This window comes from Macaca nemestrina, chromosome 8 (genome assembly GCF_043159975.1).
Source record: "Macaca nemestrina isolate mMacNem1 chromosome 8, mMacNem.hap1, whole genome shotgun sequence".
Taxonomy (NCBI): Eukaryota; Metazoa; Chordata; class Mammalia; order Primates; family Cercopithecidae; genus Macaca; species Macaca nemestrina.
Window position 1 is genome coordinate 31835505 of NC_092132.1, and position 6473 is coordinate 31841977.

The window sequence follows — 6473 nt, forward strand, 5'->3', positions numbered from 1 at the left end:
AATAATTTCAACCACAGAAATCCAAGAAATAAATATGCACCTGAAAATCTTGATACAGAGGATGAAAATCATACTTTTTGACCTGATTGTTGTATTTTCCAAACTATATAAAATGACAGTACTTGTTAAGTCATGTCAGCAATATAAAATATGTATGTGCAGTATTCACATACCAAGAAAGCACTGCCATAAATAAATCAAAAGTTTTAAAATTACCTGCATAATAAATGCAGTGTTTATAAACGTATAGTCATTTTACAGGTACAGAGATGCCTCTGATGTTTGACCATCTGGCAGTTTGGACAGACAATGTCCTTGAGACCGATGCACCTGTAAAATACTACAAGTTTCTTTGCAAGTGTTAGTCAAATAACTGGGTTTAGATGCATACCTGTGAATATGCTTAAATGTTTGGTTTTATTCCTAGAAATGCTAAATCTGTGCATTACTAAAAAGTAATAGCTATCTATTTCTATGTTCCACTTGACTTAATGGTTTCCTTCCAACATCCTGAGGGGAAAGAATAGCATTATAGCATTCTTAGCTGATTGCCTATAATAGAGAATGATATTTCAGTTTGGAAATAATTGCACTGACATTGACTCTTAAATATACAAGGAAAGAAAGCTGGGGGAGGAAAATAAAATTAATCTTCTTCATTTTATAAAAGAGGAAATGGACACTTCGACACAGAGTTCACAATAATGGCACAACACAGTAATGTGAACCATAGTTTTCAAATACCAACTCTATTGTTATTCCCACTAGAGCAGAAAATTCCAGAGAAGTTAGAAACACAAAAATTGAAAAATCCAATATTTATAAAAAAACACTAAAAAACAAAAACCCAACTTATATAATCTTACATAGATTTATATTAAGATTGGATTTTTAAATAAAAATTAATCAATAATTATGTTTTAAATGAATAACACATGTCACAGAGTTATGTGGAATAGGAAAAGTAGAAAAAGTGCCCAGGAGAATCATAATTAGTCATTTTCTCTTTTGAAGGAAAATATATAATTTCATTTATATATTGCTTCCTACATTTATACTGAAAAAAAAAACTGAATATAAAACCCTCCCAAAAGCTCTTTTCATTTTGGTTAAACCCTTTTAAACTACAGGTAGGAATAATCAACTTACAAAGCAAGATTCCTGAGCAAAAAATTGAAACCTGCAAAACATGTTACAACTCATATTCATTCTTTTGCTAACAGGCAAGAAAATATTTGAAGCCCTGGAGGTTTCTACTTAGCTTTCCTGTTTTTACTCAGTTTTATTTCTCCTAAGGCTGAGTTTGAGAAATATTACTTCCTTTATGCTCTCCACTTTACTCCTTTTCTCTTCCTAATTCCCATTGCTCTTTTCCTAATACAAACACACATCTGCTACAGACAGGTGAATCTTGCCTAGGGATGTCTTTATTCATGGTGAGTTCTCATGAGAGTAATTCTTAACAAAGTTAATCTATCTATTATGAATTACATTTTAATGTAACTTAAAAGAGATGTAATTTACCATTTTCCTTGATTTATATGACTTTCTGTTCCTTTTTTGTCTTTCCTCCAATGTGAAGCTACATTCCTTTGCTCTGACTTTTGCTGCTGACTGGTGACTATTTGATTAGCCACATTAAAAAAAATACATTTTCAACATCATTGCTATTAAAATTCACTTTGTCCAGTAACTGACAAAGTGTAACATCAAACATCTATAGGGAGGATTAATAAAGAGTTGAGGTCTCAATATGAACCTCTTGCTATTCTCATATGCGACATTTAACAAAAGGGTCATAGAAAGCACCACATTGAGACCTAAATGACAGAGGGCTCTGGGAGATCATGGTTGACTTTGTTATTGGGTAGCTGACCCAGGAAAGCTCTGACTGATGCTTAGAAGGAACGCCTGCTGAAAAAAAAAGAATGACTCAGCTGGGCAGAACATGTGCTGAGACTAAATGGCAGCAGGGAATCCAAACACCTGCTGTCTGGTGAACTGAAATAGGCAACTGTAAACTAGAAAAACAGATTTAAAAAATAGACACCCAAACGCACATGTTCAAGAAATTCTGCACTTGTTTACATATTAGGCAGTGCCTAATACCCAAAGATCATATTCCAAAGATGTGTTTAGAGCACAGAGCAAACAGATCTCTGGAGAATCAAATATAGAAATTTTGGACATAGCAGGCTGTTTGATTCCTCTAATATAGCTGTATACACACTGCCATTTACAATAGTCAAGGTCTCCCTCCAGCTGTGAGTTGCATTAGGCTTCTCTCCTGAGGTACATGAGAATGGAAGCTAAGGCAGTAGCAGGAGGCAGGGATTATCAGGAATCTAAGAGAATAATAAAGAAGGGAGAACAAAGGTGTGTCCTCTTCTCTACCTTTTTCCTGGTGAATAAGAACTATTCCAAAGCCAATTCTGAACTAGGCCATGAGGCATTCTGTTATTTTCAAGTCAAGTGAACATGAAACTCTGCTCTTGTGAAGTAGATATGGGTCTTATAAAGTTGTAAGGGTCCAAAAATGCAGGGAAGTAACAGAAAAGATACCATCACAAGACTTTACACTGACATCAGGAAACACAAGAACAGAACCAATGTATTCAAAAACAGCTTCCCAAAACTAGTTGATAGTAAGCCTTAATCATACTGCTAAGGCACCTGTCACGATTCTGCTTTGAGTTCAAGTACAGAGACACTTTAAATATTCAAGAAATCAAGGAAGAAATGCAAGAAGCAATCCACCCTACTCAGGAAAGTGTATGGATAAGCTGCTCCCTGATAGTTCTACAAAAATATGTGTATGTGATCTTGAGTGGAGACAATGTCTGAATGTCAATTGTCTTAAAAGGAAAAACCTGCATTGTTCTTGTGGCAAATTCCAAGAATAACTATTCATTCTGATGTGGTTTGGAAACAGGACCTACCTTCTCTTCATTAAATATTACAGCACAGACTAGGACAATGTGCTTTCTCGTTGACTACTTTGAGGATCAGGTTGACCAGAGGGCTTAGTATAAGTGGTGGGATAAAGGATGAACTCGCTTGTGACACCATGAAGACAGTTAGGCTACAACTCTCTACATTTGCAAGGTCTGGTAAGAGTCTATAAAAATAGGCTTATGGAAGTGCAAATTGTGTGATGAGTGTGGCTCAAAGGCAAACACATGTACACAGAAGGCAGAAGGTCAGACGTTTTAAGGGTGGTAGCATCATCTCAAAAGCCACTGTGGGGTTTTGACAATAATTAATAGGGTTAAAGTCCTCAGAGGAGGAGCCCAGGAATTCTCATGTGTAACAAGGTCTTCTTTAAACATTCAGCCTGAGAAAGGGGACTGTAGGTGAATTTGAAGTGGCCATAACTTTCAGTTTTGCCTTTCTGATTGCTCTAACAGTTCCCTCATTCTTGATTTTAGCTCTAGGAAGATTCCTGGGGCATTTAAGCATGAATATCACTATACCCATCAGTAGCATCAACCTCTGTACTTTCCACATACTATCTCTGAGTCTGCATCTGGGTTCACTATCTACAGTAGTTTTCATTGCTATTGTTATTGCTCCTGCCCTGGCACATAATCTAACCCCTGCATCACCCTTCAGGATCTCATTGTAGTTACAACAGCCTGGCACTTTATGGGAAAAGTTTATTTCACGAACAGTTCTGGGCTGCACACTAAGCCAGTATCTCTCAGACACCCTCCTGGGTCAGAGGCCAGAACAAAGCCAACCTTGTTTGCTTCTCCACTTCTGCCAACACATCCCTTTCTCCATCACTATTCTTGTCAACACGGCACTTTGTGTGCTAGTCTTTCCTAGGCAGTAGGTTCCTATAGCTTCTGTAAAGATGCCAATTCCCTGCCCCAAAGCCAGGTGCTGAAAATGAGAATAATCATCTCTCTATTGCTCTGTAAATCCCAGAGGCCACTCTGCAGCCAAAAAGCCTCACTTATTTTTGACCTACTGCACCAAGGTGTTCCAGCCTCTCCTGGTTCTTCCCATCTTTTGGCACCATCCTCACCAGGAAGCAGTTCTGTTTTGACAATTGTGGCCACAATCCAAATGCAATGTGAATAAAGCAAGATGGAAGTTAAATGGACTATATCAATATGCACTGTTTAAAATATGCCTCAAGACGATTAAGAATCTCTGTATTTTTCTCTTTTCTTCTTATTTCAAACAATTTATCATTAGGTAAATAAACCTTGAATTTCTCTTCTATAAGATATGAAGCAGCCTCTCAATCAAGAGATGCAATGTACCTATCAAAAAGACACTCGATAACCAATGGTGAATGCATGCATTAATGAATAGAGGGAGACTCAACTGTTTAGATCAGAAACACATAGCATACAATGCTGTTAAATTATTATTATTATTATTTTGAGACGGATTCTCGCTCTGTTGCCAGGCTGGAGTGCAGTGGTACAATCTCAGTTCACTGCAACCTCTGCCTCCTGGGTTCAACCAATTCTCCTGCCTCAGCCTCCTGAGTAACTGGGACTACAGGTGTGCACCACCACACCCAGGTAATTTTTATATTTTTAGTAGAGATGGGGTTTCACCATGTTGGCCAGGATGGTCTCAATCTCTTGACCTCGTGATTTGCCCGCCTCAGCCTCCCAAAGTGCAAGGATTACAGACATGAGCCACCGTGCCTGGCCGCGGTTAAATTTTCTAAACACTTTTTAAAACACTCCATATACTCCCTAAAAGATTTTCACTTATCTTGCGTAGTTTGTATTTTAATAAACTTGAAATTTAAAAACGTAGATTTAGATGCTTATTTTTGTTCTAATAAAGGACATTTCTAAATATCATAACGTATGTTTTCCTTGTATTACTACATGTGTCTTTGTATGTAAGTACTCTTTCCCCTTCACATTGAATCTTAATTACAGAAAAAATCTGATCTAAGATTTGTCACCTAGAAAAAAGAAACATGATTTTTAGAGGTAAAACAGACAATAATAGATGCGAAGTGAGGCTTTACGGTCCTTCTTGATGAATGCACATGAAAATGATCAATCAGGCCTATGATTCAACTGCTATGATATAGATCATTGCTGCTATATGATGACAGCTCAAATATGGTCTTTATCATCCTGTTCTTTTTCCAGCATGCCAGACAGATTTTGTGTGATGTTGAGAATCTGCTGAGCAGTGCTGAGATTTAAGAATTTCACATTATTTTATTGGTTCCAAGGCTAAAAAATATTGACTTAGCTTTGCCCCATCAGAGAGGATGGGGAAGTGCTTCTGCATCATGTGGAGTAGGAGTGGTCCTTCTTGCTTCCCAAGGTCACAGAAGGATTCTTACGGTGAGGTGCTCTATGAGATGCCTGGAAAATGGAGAAGAGGCTTTTAGTCTGCAGTACATGACGGGGAGTCACTGGAACTTGATTCCAAGCATGTATGGTCATTTGTATATGACAGTTCCAGTTTCTCCCTGCTAAGTGTTGTCAAAGAGCAGCTGCTGTTAGTGTTCAGCCTGCAGGAATCCATTGCCATCGCATCAGAGGTCCTACCGCTCAGGATGCAGGTCACAGTCCTCACGCCACTCACAGAATCTGCCACTGTTGCCCCCTTCTGAGTCACTCTCTTTTTTGTTATCTTCTTAAGCAGTGTAAACCTCTCCCTTCTAGGTTTATCACTAGCTTCATTTAGTCTGCCTGTATATTGTTAAAATGAATGCCTGAATTAAAAATTTATTTCACTGTATTAAAATGGAGTCTCCACAGCACAAGACCCCTTTTTAGACTGAGGGATCACTCTCTGTTGAAACAATTAGAAATCCTTTTGAAACAGAGGAGACAAAAAACCCCCTCTAGTGATGAACTATACTAGTGAGAACAATATCAATTAATATATTCATACATTATTCTACCACAGAACAATCTCTTTTATTCATTATTCAACAAACATTTATATTGCAAAATCTTAAAACATAGTAAATTCAAGTAGCTGTCATTGGAAAAAGGTAAGGCAGGCCAAAGCTCATCTTACCGTCACTGGAACATATTGTTAATATTTTCTGCCTTTCAAGAGAATATAAACAAAAATAAATGAGACACAAGTTAAACTACATGAAAAAATAGAGACCTTAAGACGGTTTGTTGATAATATGAACTTGATCAAGGAATGTTCTCACTGATTAGTATGGCAGCCCAAGGAAATATGAATGGTTGTCAAGACATTTTCTTTTCAAAAATACTTACTATTATTTACATGTGAACAAGGGGATATCTGCACATACCTGCATCTCCCTATATGTAAAAACTTTCCACATTTTTTGTCTTTAACATGTACCATCCAAACTGTTTTCTTGTTAAAAATAATTATGAGTCAATAAAAGAAAAAGAAATCTCACCATAACACATCAAAATTATGTGCTAACCGTTTAAGTGATTTTTTATATTAATTTGAAGTAAACAAAATGCCAGCACTTGACTAAGGTTCAAAGG